The sequence below is a fragment of the Sceloporus occidentalis genome, unplaced genomic scaffold (genome assembly GCF_023333645.1).
Source record: "Sceloporus occidentalis isolate IW3139 unplaced genomic scaffold, rSceOcc1.0.p SCAF_5, whole genome shotgun sequence".
NCBI classification, from domain to species: Eukaryota; Metazoa; Chordata; class Lepidosauria; order Squamata; family Phrynosomatidae; genus Sceloporus; species Sceloporus occidentalis.
This window is the reverse complement of record NW_028316985.1, coordinates 36,416,060-36,432,519: the sequence shown is the minus strand read 5'-3', so window position 1 is coordinate 36,432,519 and position 16,460 is coordinate 36,416,060. Positions and strand designations below refer to the sequence as shown.

The following is a 16,460-nucleotide window of genomic DNA, read 5'->3' as shown; positions in this document are numbered from 1 at the left end:
AGAGTTTCATCTATCATCCATTGAGAATTGTCTTTCTTTATGGCTGCAGATATATATATTTTATTTATTTAGAGTACTTATACCCTGCCTTTCAGCCCTAGAGGCTTTCAGAGCAGCTTACAATTATTATTATTTTTAATTTGACAGTGTTCCTCCTTGACAATGTCCTTGCCTTCCGTCCAGAGTTCTCACTCCCAGCCTATTAGGCTTAATAGTGCAATTCTATTTTGACATTATCTATAAATTCTATGTAGGTGTTCTTCATGTTGTATTTTGGTATGATGGTTAGTTTAGTGTTCTCTTGCTGCATAGCGGCATGCAATCCCACCTCTGGAGAAAGGTAGTGCCATGGTGAGCTGCCCTTCATAGATGGCAGCAAAAGCCTTGACTGCATAGATCATTAAAAACTGTGATTCTAAAAGAAATGGGAATGCCACAACATTTGATTGTCCTGATGTATAACCTATATGCTGGGTAAGAGAGCGCTGTTAGGATGGAATATAGAGGACCAGAATGATTTCTGATTACCAAGTATGTCAAACAAGAATGCATATTATCACCCTATCTGTTTAATTTATCATATGGAATTAGACTGTTAGGAAAGAAGTTTGAAATTTGGAGGAAGAAGCACCAATAATTTGAGACATGCATATAAAACCATATTAGGAGCAGAAAATAGTGCATTATTGGAATGACTACTGAAGAAAGTAAAGAAAGAAAAGCAGGATTACAGCTCAATACTCAGTAGTAGTCTGTCTCAGCATAAAATGGAAGAGTGTGTGTGAGGGGAAATGAAGAGGATCAAGCAGCAACTTGAACACTAACAGATTTACTTTAGCACTAGCTTCATGGATATCAATCCACTTCTTCAGAAGCACTAATGGTTGCACTCCTTTCAGTAAAATACCAGTGAATATCAGCATCAGGATTATCCATACTATAGTATGTCTGGTTTCTGTATATGATGTGAAAGCTAGACAGTGAAGAAAGGTGACAGGATAGAATCAACTCATTTGAAATGTGGTGCCTGAGGAGAGTTCTACAGATGCCACAGACGATTGAAAAGATTAGTCCAAAAGCAAATCAAGTCAGAGTTCTCACTAGAAGGCAAAATGAATAAAAGTGAGGCCATTGTACTTTGGACATATCTCGAAATGACATGACGTATTGGAAAAGATGACAATGCTCAGTAAATTAGCAGACAATAGGAAAAGAGAAAACCCCCATTACAGGTGATGGAAGCTGTTGTCTTGAGTTTACAAAACCTGAACAGGACTATCAATATCTCTTGGAAGCCACTCATTCATAGTCACCACAAACTGAAGCTGACTTGATGCCACTTAACAACAACAATTTCAAAATCATAGGATACTGGTGTCGTCTGGTAATTGTCAAGCTCCACAGTAATTATCTTTGTCAGTTATTTTTTATTGTTATTATTATTTATAGCTTAGTCTCTTGAATGTCACTTTACTTACCAATTTATTAAAACTACAGACTGCCTCATAACTAAAGATCTTGACCATAATAATACTATATATTATTTCTCCAAGTCTTACCTCCCTCTTTGTAAGGTTCTGTACCATATTCAGTGAAAAAGACAACAAATCACTTTCTGAAGCCCAGCAGTCTACATCTGATCATTTAACAGGTTCACGAACAAGACAGGGATCTTTTCTTAACATAGCTTCCCTTCATCTGCCTGAAATGTTTTTCCAAGTCTAAGGGAAGAATGCTTGGGCTGTATAGTAGGAGCAGTGCAAAGTTAATTCACTGTTCTGAGCACAACAGTCACATAGAGCTTTTGAAAGTCCTTTCAGTTTTAAACTGTACTTTCAGTTGCAAAGTGGTTTTTCTTGTGAGTGAGATTGAAATAGAAAGAAGTATAGAGGCACGAGAGAGGTTTAAAACCATTGACTGGTGTGGAGAGAGTGAAGAGGGATTTATTTTATGTCTTGCATGATTCTTGAACTCAAATCTATTCAATAAAATCAAAAGTTATTGGAGACAATAAAAAGGAAGTACTTCACACAAAGAAGAGCATGGAATTTGCTGCCATAAAAGGTTATGATGTCCAGCAGTGTGTGTTGTTCCACTAAAGGGACATGAAAATAACAGTGGCACTTAGCTAAACAGAACTTCTGCATCTGAGAAACTGATGAGGAGAAAGATCCATTGATGGCTATTATCATAAGACAGCTACACTTGCAAACCAAATGCAGAAAAGTTACTTTTGGGACAGCAGCCAATCTGGATGGAGCATTCTGGGAATTGTAGTCAAAAGAGTAACTGTTCTGGAGTCTTACGTATTTATAGACTTTAGTCTGATCCAGCAAGGCAATTCTTATGTTTATTATTGCTATAATTATATGAGTGCCTAATGAAACTACTCTCCCTCTTTCACATTCGTAATAATGTAAATGGTGTCCCTGCTTTGGAAACAGGATAAAATCTCTTTGAAAAACGTTATGTTCTGTCATTCTTCCACTGTATTCCTATGATGTTTATCATCTAATTAATCTCAAAAGCACTTGCTCTTCAATTAAAAAGGAGATCTATACGATAAAGCATGGTAACTCTGGCAGTTGATGCCCATCGGTACTGGTGGGAGGGCGTATCCATTGGACGGAGAAGCCAAAGTCAACAGGAAGCAATTACTTTTGCTTCTGTTCCCTTCCTCCTCCATTGCATGACACTGTAACATTTCTTAACTTTTAAATCAATAGTCTATTATGTTGGTTGAACAGACTCACAATATTATATTTAATTCTTATCTGGGGGAGACTGTACAACTAAATAGACTGGTTACATGGGAGGAGACAGGCAGAAGTAGGCCGGCTGGCTACTAGGCATTTGCCTGAGTTTGGAGGTAGGAGTGTCACACTTGTCCTAATAGAATCAGAAGTTATGTGATACATGATTTGTTAATATTGTAAGAGGTCTTTAGCAAAGGGAACAATACTGCATTGATAACTGGAAATAACTAATTTCTATAGTTGCAACAATTCCAAATCTTGTCCACACTACCAGTTAAACAATGATTTGAGATAAACTATATGGATTCCTTTCATGTTTCTTGCTCATAAGAGAAATTTCAATACTGAGCAGTGTTTTCTCCTTTCTCCTGCTTCAGTTTTTGTAGTTAATCATACTTATCACTTATATGAAGTATCTCACAGTCTCAAGTCACGCTGTTGACTAAGCATCACTTTAGGTGCCATTAATGTCAACATTTCCCCAGATAATGTACTGTATCATAATGCTTGAACTGGTACATTCATTTCCTGTTTTACAAATAAGAACGTAACACAACCTCTGCAAGTATGATTGTTATTTGTGTCTTTTTCACAGATTCACTATGTGGGTTTATCTGGTTTTTTTATTACAGGTGAGACAAATTATTTTAAGGAACTGTAGAAAATTTTAGGTATTTTAGAGAATCTAGAGTGAATGTTGCTGGTAAGGGCCACCCCATTCCTTTTCTGGCATCTCTTTCTTTCAATTCCACTGCTTCTCTCCCTCCCCCATTCCTCATTAGTATTCAGAGATATATCTTGACACTTCAGGATCATGTCTAGTTCCTGCAAAGCTGCCCTCCCAAGTCCTAGTATTCTTCTTATTTCTTGACTGCAGTTGCCATTCTGATTAATGACTGAGCCAAGGTATGGAAAATCTTGAACCATTTCAGTGTCTTCATTGTTTGCTTTAAAGTTATGTAAATCATGTGTGATTATTATTCTTGATCTCTTACCATAGTTTTTTCAACCATCTGCCAGTAACAGTTAAATCTAGCACATAAATAAAGAGTTGCAGGACATAATCGATTATATAGGTTCAGTGTCATCACACAATCACTCCCAATAGCATAGTGATTGCAGAATGCAGGATGCGATTCTTGCTCCAGGTTGCTCATTAAAATTGTCAATGAATAAAGGCCTGTCCCCTTCCTTTTTCCTTCCATATCACACCACCTTGGTACTTCCCTTATACGATCATGTTGGAGACACACAATTGAATCTTTCTTCACTTTGGACTGCACCATTCTGCTCTGGAATTAAATAAGCCCAATCTGATCCTGGGGCAAATCAGTCTGAAAGGCCAGAATTCAGGATTAATTGAAGGTGTTGCATAGCCGTAGTAAGAAAAAGTCCTTAGAAACAGTATCACAACAAATGTAAGATCACCAGTAAATCTGACTGACCAAAGGAAACAAATGGCATTAATAGCAGGAATCTACTGATAATTTAGTCCTGTCTTGATATATCCAGCATCCTTTGTTGCAAAGAGAACAAAAAAGTGAACACTGTAGAATCTGATCTTGATGAAAAAATGGTGAATTACACTGAGAGATGGAAAGAGCTTTCATTGGGATGTTATTAAAATCGACACACATCCCTGGTATAAGTCCAATTGCTGATTCCAACTATTGTATACTAAATCCGTTGAATGAATGAGAACTTGTAAATCAACATTTAAGTTCTATTGATTCAGTGGATGGACTCTAGTTTAGAATAGCAGTTGGTTTTAGACTTGTGTGTGCATATCATTGCACTCATTTGCTCAGGTGTGCTGCAAGAGAAAACTTTGTCCCAAACAGTTAAAAAGCAGAATTTTTTTTCCTTAATAAAGGTTTTTCTGAAAAGATATCCATCAGTGCAGGTGCTCTTTTTTGTTGTTGGTGTTTTCTCTATGGCTGTGATTAATCCTTTCTGTACAATTTTTCCTAACAGAAGCAGCAGAGTAAATTAGAAGATGATAAATTGGGGATTTATTCATTACAATATGCTTTTAATTTTACATAGTACCATTAATTGCTTACCTATATGCAAACACATTTTACTGAGGAATTATTAAAGAATAGTTGTAGTAATAATCTTTAAATATCATGATGCATAAATAACAAAGTCCACACCAGTCAGAAGAAAATTGCTTTTCTTATTATGTTCCATCTGCTGTGAAATATTAAATATGATGCTCTCAGTTCACTGAATAGATCAGTCTTAATCCTTGTTTTCTCTTAACTATAATATTATGTTTCTCCAAACACATTTGCCCCCTCATCAAATTTCACAGTGTTGATCTTCTAATCTCCATACTAATACCTGAAAATTTATCAGACTTTAATGTTATTTTCTCAAAAAGGAACTCCCATTCTGTGTAAATGTACTATCTATATCCTAATATGGAAGCACGTATACTGATTGTTTTTGTTCAAGCGGGAAATGTGTTATTGCTAGAGCTAACTCATATGTACTTAATTTTTCCCCAGTGACTATTGACATTTTAAAAGGCCTGTGGGCCTTGAGCTCACAAGCACACCTCTCATCTCTTCCTACATCAGAAGCTTCTATGTCTCATTTTAAACAAAGTTCCTCATGGTGTCCAAATTCATAGGAGAGATGCTTGCTTAAACTGTAATTTCAGAAATAAGACAAGATCCAAAACCAATGGCCTAAATCCAGTTGTCAGTCCCAACTCTTGTGTACTGAATTCTGGCTTGTTCTTCCTAATTATAGTTTAAATAAGCCACAGTTCTCCAAATATAACAGAAGGGGGTCAAGAAGAGACAGGATTCCTAGGGCAACAACCCAGCCAACCTGAGTCTTTGGTCCTTCATCTCCCTTCTAGGGTTCAAACCAATCCAGCAAAGTATTACTGCCACCAGTGGGTCACTAGTGGGGTGTGAGGATTCCCACTGCACCAGGTGATACCACAGAGAGAGGTGCTTGATTGAAAGAAGAGGCAGAGCAAGAGCAGCAAGTACAGCTCACCAACCCTCCTTGATGCACCCCCTTGGATTCTGCTGCCACTGCTTTCTCCACCTCACTCTTTGTCCTCTCGGGGATGCTGCCATGAACTTTCACTAGGCACTCATGTCCAGTTCTTGGGAGCAGTTGGCCTCTTTTTCTGTCACCACCCCTGCTACCAGCTCAGTCCTCTGGAGGTCCCAGTGGAGGCATGCATGCAGGCTGCATAGAAGTAGGAGAAGTGCCGGCAAATGAGAAAGAGCATCAGTAGTTCTGACTGGAGCCAGGTGTATGTTCCAGTGCCTCCCTTCCCATTGCCTGGCCCCTTCTCTGTCTCAAAGACCCCCCCCCTTTAAAAAAAAAAGAGAATGCTGGAAGAAACTTATTTTATTGAACCATTTCCTGTATTGCTATGTATTTTATATGTATTATCCTATTATTTCTTAGATTGTACGCCATAGGCAGGTTTACTCTTTTATATTTATTGTTTTTATGTACAGCGCTGTGCAAATCTACAGCGCTATATAAATAATAATAATAATAATAATAATAATAATAATAATAATAAACTGTGCTATGTTTCACACTGCTGGGCTAGCCATTCTTCCTTTCAGTGTTTTGTGGTGTTTGAAAAGGCATTGTCACACAACAGGCACAGTTGTGGTTTTCATGCAGCTGGAGAGACCTGGCTTAGGAACCTGCTCCTGCTCCTGCTCCTGCATGAGATCCCCTTTCTTGAAGCAACTCCTTTCCCATCAGGACAAGATGAGGAGGGGAGGAGAAGGCTCAGTCCTTGGGCAGGGGTGGCGGCCTTTCCTTTAATTTTTTTTAATGCCCTTTCTAAAAGACCCCTCCTTGTGCGCTTTCTCCCACCATCTCTCACTTGGTTTCTCTCCCTCCCCCTACCTGTCATTCCTCTCCCTGCTCTCCACTCCACAGGCTTAATTTGTGCCTCACCTGCCCACCACTTCCTACTCTACTTGCCAAGTGTCTGGGCTGCCTAAGACATTTTGGTTTCCAAGCTGTGCCCAGGTGAGGAGACCACACTAGAGGGGCTCTTAAGACTCTGTGGACAAAGGAGGTGAGAGTGATGCCACTGTCCCCCACACCTTCTTGCGGGTGATGGGTGCAGCCATGGAGGTATTACTCTGGAGTGACACACTAGTGATGCTGGAGGAGGGCAACTAAAATGCTGAAGGGTCTGGAAACAGTGCCTTTTGAGGAGTAACTTAGGGAGCTGGGGATCTTTAGCCTGGAGAAGAGACGGTTAAGAGGTGATATGATAGCCCTGTTTAAATATTTGAAGGGCTGTCAGTCTGAAGATGGGGCAAGCCTGCTTTCTGCTGCTCCAGAGACTAGGACATGGAGCAATGGATGCAAACTACAGGAAAAGATATTCCACCTCAACATTAGGAAGAACCTCCTGACAGTAAGAGCTGTTTGACAGTAGAACACACTCCCTCAGAGTGTGGCAGAGTCTCCTCCTTTGGAGGTTTTAAAACTGAGGCTCAATGGTCAGAGGTGCTTTGATTCTGTGTTCTTGCATGGCAGGGGGCTGGACCTGATGGCCCTTGTGGTGTCTTCCAGCTCTATGATTCTAGGATTCTAGGATTGGATGCCACTACCTCTTATGTCAACAGCCTGAGTCAGGGGAGACCTACCGGTAGCTCTCTCTAAGATTTCTAAGAACCAAAGATAAAACCAGCATCTTCCAGTCTAGAGCCTTAGGCCTCTTCACACAACACAACACTATGATTCCACTTTAACTGCCATAGCTGTATCCTGTAGAATCTTTAGATATAATATAATATAATATAATATAATAATATAATATAATAATTTATTTATATTCCGCCTTTTCCCGAAGTAATCAAGGTGGGTTACAAAACAAGAACAACAATAAAATACAATAGACAATACAATTTACAATATACAATAAAATACCCCAATCCCTCTCCCAATCATAAAAAACAACTAAAAATAATAATAACAATATAAGTTAACAACAATATAGAAGACTGGCTGAGAATTCTAAATATCCCTTCCTAAACTGAAAATCCCAGGGATATTGCTATGGCAGTTAAAATGGAAACATAATGCTATAATTGTGTACTGTGAAAGGGCGTTCAGACAAATAACCAAAAAAGTGGAATGTGATCACATAGCCAGGACTAGATTTAGTACCAAGGCAAACCTCACAGTAAACCTTACTAAACAATAAAAACAATAAACAATAGAAATTAAAAAGCTGCATTTATTTTACAGGGTGGGGAAAAAATAAGGCAGTTCGCACACAAATCAGAAAATAGGTTGGAAAATATAATAGAATAGAATATTGTGAGGCAAATGAATATTGCACTGACTAGCAAAACAGCACTGCAGCTTAGTGATCTAACACTCTTATTACAGAGGTTTTTAAAAAAATAATATAGGAAGGAGCCATGGAGTAGAGGGTAAACTCCAAGGCAAATATATGAGCAGGGATCAGGGAAGTGAAACAGCAGGCTGAAGCAGCAGTATGGTGAGCTAAATGATTAGTGTACTGACTAGCAAAGTGGCAGTGCAGCTTGGTGACTTAGCATTCTTACCAAAGTTTTAAAAGTATATTCAAAAACCTCAGAAAGTATCCTTTGGAATGGAAACAGATTATGAGAGTGGCAAACTGGAAACACAACGGGAAACAAGCCCGAATTTGAGAGTGGAGGCAAGGGAATTGGACAAAGCTTAACATCACAAACCACTTCATCGGCAAAGATGCCCACAAATGTATTGAAATCTGGCATACTTATGAGTCACACTAACAGAGTATTAAAGTCAAGAGGGAAATATAACATTTGGAAATGGAAGTAACAAGATGTCTCAGAAAGTGATATTAGACAGTTGAAAATGCTGCAGTAGAAACCACTTACCATTTTTCATGACACCTCTACATGCACACTTGGGAAGATAAAATTTCATACCATACTTCAAATTTACATCTCATATTAGAGTTTATAACAGTTTTGGTTTTATAACTGGTTTCAGTTTGTAACATATAAAAATTATGATACACAACAATAATTAAGAACAATGAAACAATAAAAATATATTGCAATTTTTTGGTAGCAGTTTAAGCATCAAGATTAACAGTAACCTTAAAACTATTAGGATATTTAAGAACTTTAAAGGTATAAAACTCTACCAAAATGTGATCAAACTTAAATCCCATTTTACACCACCCAATCCTACAAGCAGTATAAGATGACACAAAATTATATATAATATGCTTTAAGGGCAATCTAAGGATTATTATGTGTCTGGTAGTTTATAGCAGTTGAACAGCAGGAAATTTTCAAACACCCAGTTTCCCATGGTCAGGATAACAGCATAGCAGTACTGTGACACAATTATTTGCCAACATGAGTATCACTTTTTATGTTTCATGTTTAAGGGCAGGAGATAATCTGAAACTCTGTTCTGCTGGAGCACCACTGGTAACTTGGCAAATATATCAAAATTAGATTAAATTTCTGAGATTTTTCTTTCTTTCTCGCTTTATTCTTGCAACTTGGCCAATCACACTCTTGCTACGTATTTGGGAGGGAGGGTTTTGTGGGTTTTATTGTTTTTGTATTGTGTACAGCATGAATTCTGTTGTTACCCACCGCGATCCCCAAATGGAAGAGGTGGGATACAAATAAATAATAATAATAATAATAATAATAATAATAATTATGTTTCCCTTGTTAACATACAGTTTAATATGTCTTTAATGAATTTCTCTCCAAGATTAATATCAGGATATGTGAAGATACATTTAGGCCCCATTCACACTACAAAAATAATCCGGGATGAATCCAGGTTGAATCCTTGTTGTTCATACACATTCTGAATGCACCCTATGCACTTTTTTGCGGGGGGGGGGGGGGGCAGGGGCAGGCACAAAACCTACTTAACCTGAGATATTTGATTCCAGTTTTTTTTCCTGATTTTTCCTATAAGATCCACATTGATCCACATTATCAACAGTGTGAATAAGCTTGTAAATCGATTCAGATTGTTCTTTATTGTTCAAAAGAAGGGAGGCGGCTTCATTTTATCCTGAAACGATGGCAGTGTGAATAACACATGGGTTAAAATGACTCAAAGAGTTTCATGAACCCAAAAGAAAATGAGAACAACAAACCCAATATGCATCAGTGCAGTGATCTGCATCTTCTCGGGACAGAAAAATGAGTGTGAAAGCCCCCCTTCTAATTTTCAGTTTTCAGTCCAGTTTATAGCAATTTATCAACAGCATTTTAGCTGGTTTTGATTTTTTTTCTGGAGCCAATGTCAACGCACGTTTGGTCTTAGATTCACAGAATCATAGAATCATAGAGTTGGAATGGATCTCATGGGCATCTAGTCCAACACTCTGCTCAGTGCAAGATCTCCAGCTAACACATCTCAGGGAGGTAGCTATACAGCCCCTGTTTGAAGATGTTCCCAGGAGAGGATCCCACTACCTCTCTATGCCATTGATTCTACTGCTGAACTGCTCTGACTGTCAAAAAGTTTCTTCTCATGTTTGGTCAAAATCTACTGTTCTGTAAGTTCAAACCATTAGACCCAGGGCAGCAAGAAAGAAGCTTCTCCCTCCTCTCTGTGACTGAAATATTAAAAGAGTGTAATCATCTCACCTCTCAGTCTTCTCTTCACCAAGCGGAACATGACTAGTTCCTTTAACCTTTCCTCATATGTTTTGTCCTCCATACCTCTTACCATTTTGGGCTAGTCTAAAAGTAAGTGTACTTTGCGAATTGTTGCTCATTTTTGTACATTCCCATTGATGGTTAATTGCCTTCACTTTCCTGCACAAATTCACATCTATTCACATCTGTTCACCCTTCCTCTGCTGAAAATGTGTGGTCATCCAAATGCATGAGAAGCAGACAGATGCCCGCATGTGCACCTTTCTGCAATTTTCAGTGGACAGTTTAGTAAAAACTGTGCAGTCTTTTCCTGTGAAGTTTAAGGAGTTTTTCACACACATCCCTCAAATCCCTATGAAGTGCATATGGCTGGATTACATTTTATTTGACTGGAATTGGGAGTCTTTTAGCTCCTTGTTGTCTTTCTCTGAAATTGCTCCATCATGTTTATATCCTCCCAAAAATGAGGCACCCAGAGCTGAACACAGTGCTCCAGATGAGGCTAACTGGCACAGAATATAGTGGTACTATTATCTCTCTTGACTGGGAAACGATGCTTCTATTAATGTAGGCTAAAATAACATTCGCCTTCTTTGCTGCCTTGTAAAGCCTGAAGCAACCTTTGTAAGTGATTTGCCTGTCTAATTCATATTAATATTTTATTTTATTAATTTATATCCTGCCCTTTTCCCAACTCAGAGCTTTGCTGACTCCTGGCCTCTCTTCATCAGGTGGCTGTTCTGGTTTGTTTTCTTCATACAGACAGAGCAATTAACTTTAGACCCAAATTCATGTGTGTTCATGTATATTTGAGGTGGCAGAGTTCTTATTGGGGGAGGCAATGCCCTCACATTGAGCCTCACCCATAGCTAAGTCCCTGATAGTATTTGTTTCCTAGCAATGACATCATCATAGGATTTGCATTCTATAATATGCAGGTATAATAATATGTGTCAGCATGTGCTAAGAAATTAAAAGGTTTTATATGTTCTTCTAAGCAAAATTGGTTGTACATACATTTTAGGGCTCATCAGTTTTCTGTTCCTAACTTTCATCCTCTTTCCTCAGGAAATGTCTTTCTATTTCCATGTGTCTGTCTTAATCAACTTCAAAAATAAACTAAAAGATCATTTGGTTGCATTTCACTCTGAAGCAATGCCAGCATCCATATGTCAAATCAGAATTATACTTGCATGAAAACTGGTGCCAATCTCTTGGGGCTTATCTGACATGGCAAAAAGGGCAGGACTATTTTTGTCTATTCTGAAAGTTCAGACTTTAGTTCAAGCTAATCTGTTGGTTCAAACAACACAGTTAGGTTGCTGCTCTTGCTGTTGGTGGATTTAACTGTATGGAAGACCAAAACAACAGGCACTGTTTAAGATTGCTTCAAAAGATGTGGTGTAAACACCACCAAATACGGTTTGCCCTTAGCTACAGCTGTGGTTAGAGTGAGTTTTATATTAGCTTAAGCACTGTCACCTGTTGTTTTGCTATTACAGAACACATCTGGGTTTACTAAACTATTTCAAGCAATATATTCATTAATCTATACACTGAAGAATGCTAGATGCTAGTTTAAACTATTTTTAAACTGTTCAAGAAGAGAAAATGTTTCAGATATCATATACTGTATGTGAGAAGAATTTTGCATTTGAATTAAAGTGCTTGAGTGTGTTAGATCTCATGAAACACAGGAAACTTTGAACAGATGCATTTATGACATGGAGAAAATTAATGCAATTTTTGCTTTATCATATAGGACTTAATGTTATAAGTGGATCAAAGGTTATTTTACACATTACTTTTCACATGTACATCTAAATATATAGCATATGCATGTAGCAAGCCCAGTGTCTGAAAATGTATGATACATGTTTTGGGGAGCTAGGACTTCCTTCATGTACATAATGTGTTGGGAATATTTAATTTTGCAGGATGGAGCAGGTGAAATGCAAGACGTATGGTCCATCTAACCCAGGGGAAATCATCACAGCTTCTTTATTGTAATGGGGCTGTGTTAGCTGAAATCTTCGCCCAACCTATCAGATTGCTTGAAAAACTTTTTTTAAATGAAGAGAACTAGATTTTATTTCCAGGTCCTCTACAGTGTTTTAGAATTTTATTTTGTCTCCCCATATGGAAGCACAGAAATAATTTCTACTCAAAGAATTTATACTTTAACAAATTTAAATTGTTGCAGTGGTCAGGAAATATACAATTTGAAATTATTAATAGCATACAATAGCTATTAACAGAACTTAAAAGAGATGTTAACAGAAAATCCTCATTTACGTAACGGTTTAGGTCAATGTTACAGACATTTTGTGTTTTTAAAGTTATCTTGCAGCAAAATAAAAACCACTTAACTGCAGACCCAGGTTTTGGAAACAAAGTTGCCCATGTAGTAGAAATCCTGGGATTCAGTAAGGAATTAATTTGTATAAAACTAGACTATGGGGCTGAGCAGATGGGCCACGATAGCATGGGCCAAGCCCTGGATTGGTCGCTGCGCTGGTGCAAGGATGGACAGTTGTTTACACACCTGCCTGTCCCTGTATCACAAACCAGCTTTTGCCACACACTCCTTACCTTACCCAGCCAGTGCTGCTAGTGCGAACCCCCTGCTGCCACGTCTGATGGGGAAATGGGACACCTGTCCACATAATTACATCCAGGTGCCCTATTTCCATGTCAGATGCAGTGATGGGGAGCTTCTCACTAGTGGCAATGGCTGAATAAGGCAAGGGGTGTGTGGGGCTGTCTACTCTGCCATGGTTTGCCTTGGAGTTTCCATAAAACTTTGTGGCAAACAGCAACTCATTTGGATCCACATTAAGCCCCAGGATCAAGCTGGATCCACTAGAGCTGCAAAAACCAGTCCCAGTCCCAGCCCGGGGCTAATGGCCTGCAAGGTCCAAACCGGATGATGTGAATCTTGGGGGAACATACACCTTTTGGTTTGTGCAGACAACCTCCATGTCAGATGCTTTTGTACCAAGATCCACCCCTGTATCACACAATTGAAATAATTTTAAATCATGCAGGCTCAGCGGTTAAGATGCCCACTCTGACGATTACAAGGTTGGCAGATCAGCAGTCTGAGATGCAAGCACTGCATGATGGAGTGAGCTCCCATCACTAGTCCCAGGTTCTGCTAACCTAGCCATTGAAAAGCATGTAAAAGTGCAAGTAGATAAATAGGTACTACTTCGGTTGGGAAGATAACAGCATTTCATGCTGCTTGGCCTTTATTCATGCTGGCCACATGACCAGCATCATCTTTGGCAACGCTGACTCCCTCGGCTTAGTAACAGACTTGAGCACCACCACCCCACAGTTGGACACGACTAGACAACCACGTCAAAGGAGATACCTTTACTGAAGAGACAAGATATTTATTTCTGTTGTAGGCCCTCAAAACTCATGGAAAAGCTGTTCAGATGAACCCTTTGGAGGGGACATTCAGGCTGCTACTGAAATTGGCATGGAAAACCCTCAGTGTTCAAACAGGATATTTTGTAAGGGCATTTGGAATTCCAGCACACATATTATTGTAACTGAACTGAACTGAACTGAACTAGAGATTCACAGTTCTCCAGGGCTCCTGTCATGCCTGCAGACTATGGGACTGATTGAACATAAATTAAAATAGTTTAATTATCAACAGCATTGGGGTGCACAGTCTGTTCACAATTACCTCTCAAAATCATGAGGAGCTTCAACCTGTCAGCCGAATTGCCAAGATAACTGGCAGCAGGGAAGAACAGATCAAACTATATGCAGACGTTCTAATGATTAGCTGTCAAAATCCTGTGAAATGAATGAGAAAACTGAGATTATCCAGCATTCTAGTGCAGTATCTGAATCTAAAATTAATAGAAATAAATCAGAATTAATAGGATGGCACTTTAGTGGAGTATTCAAGATGGAATGAAAAGCAAAATAATGGTAAGAATGTTTTTAAAAACAGTTAAGTGAATTTATTGTTTGTGAATAATTATGGAGCAGTTACAAATACGTAGTATATATGAGCATGATACAGAAAACAGAAAATGACTGAAATGATACTAATTTTGCAGAACTGCTAGATTAAAATGAATATACTTCCAAAACTTTTATTTTTAGCTAAAACAATTCCATTTTGTTTTTTTAAGCTGTTAAGAAACTTGAAGGCAATTATGATTGTTTTATCTGGGAGGGGAGTGAATCTAGAGTGAACATTCTGGAACTTTGAGTGGGGAAATTTGTGGTCTAGTTATTCCAAATGTTGCTTTGTTTTATGAACTTGCCTGACTGATGGAGGAAGTGGTTTTTAAAAGTATGCTGGTGTTGTATGGAAGTATGCTCCTTCCTATCATATTTTGTGGAGTTTGGAAATCAATCAAGAAAGTCATAGTGGTTGAGAGGTAGGATGGCAGACTCTTCTGTATGGGGTTGCACCGCCCTTAAAAGACCAGATTGGTAGTTTAGGAATTTCTCCTGAAACTGACCTTATTATTTGATTCTTAAGCATTACATGTATCCAGGAATGATTTCACTAATGCGCCAGCTGTGTATAGCATACAGATATAGTAAGATTTTGTCATGCATTGGTTTCTTCTTGATTGGACTACAGTAATGTACTCTGTGCACTGAAGCCCCTAAAAACTGCCTGAAAAATGTCAGCAGGAATATATATTTTGATTTAAATTTTGGCTGGACCATGTACTTCCTTTAAGTACTAAACATATCGCGACTTGGCTACCTATCTTCTTCCATATTAATATTCCTGTCCTCTACTTTCATCTATACTATATTGTGTGCCCTGTTAACTTCAGAGGAGGACACTGAACAAGTTACAAATAAAAAGTTACTTTGCAATAATTCTTATTGGATTTGTAAATATAAATGCAAAATAAAGAAGCAGAAAAAGAAAAATGAAGATATAATTGTGATGTGAGAACCAATAATTTCCCTCCTTTTGAAGTGTTACTGCTATAGCTTAAGTCATTGTTACAGGTTACAAGATGTGGCTTCACTAAATGGCCGAGAAGGAAATTCCAGTTGTGGTCCATGCTATGCCTCATGTTACTGCATTCTGTGGTTGTTATTTTTAAAAGTAATTTAAACTATCAATTTCAGCTGCGCCCAGGAAATGGGAAAGTTTAGAGCTACTTTTTTTTTTAAAAGAATGTAGCTATAAAAGTAACTATTTTGTTGGAAATTGGAACTATAGCTGTAATCATCATATGTAGACAATGTAGATGTATGTCAAGAGACCCAACACGGTGTAGTCATTTGAGCATTGGACTAAAACTCTGGAAAAAAGGGTTTGACTCAGCCATGGAAACTCACTGGGCGACCTCAAGCAAGTCACATTCTCCCAGCCTCAGAGGGAAGGAAAAGCAAACCCTCTCTGAACAGATCTTGCCAAGGTAGGTTTGCCTTAGGGTCACCATGGGTTGGAAATGACTTGAAGGCAAACAATAACATATGGATGTTGCTGAGGACACTTTGAGGGAGAGAAAATAGCATTCAAGCATGTGTCTGAGATGAGATGGTAGTCTGAGAACCTTGGCCTAGATCCAGTTGAGACTCCTCCTTTCTCTAGCTCTGATCTGCCATTGCTGGGGTAAGAGAAAGCTACCATCTTTCTATCTTCCTTAGATCCAGTTTCATTATGAGCTGAATTCATATGTGAAGGGCTTCAGATAACAGAAAGGCAATACAGTATTCTCCAAACCATGTATGAAAAGAAGTGTTTAAATTCCAAAATCTTTCCAAGGAAGGATGTGGAGCTAATCTCGAATAGGCATGACAGGTCAGGGTGAAATGGCTAGAAGAAAAATAACTGGGAACGTGAACTGGAAGCATTACAAGTGTGTATTGTGGACTATTTGCACAAACTTCCCACAGTTGTTAGCAGCTTGGCCTTCACCTGGAAAATGGCAAATAAATAATATGGTGCCAGAATAAATACTTTGCAGTTTTTGTGTGTTGGGGGGATGTCATAATGTTCAAAATACTGTAGTCTCCCAAAATTAAAAGCATTATAACG

The 16,460-nt window shown here is 38.4% G+C and overlaps 1 protein-coding gene across 2 annotated transcripts in view; it reads left to right on the top strand.

The window, feature by feature from the left end:
• The window catches only part of ENTHD1 (ENTH domain containing 1), a 46,230-nt gene that overhangs the window by 16,099 nt on the left and 13,671 nt on the right, over nt 1–16,460 (top strand). The gene's annotated exons all lie outside the window — the stretch shown is intronic.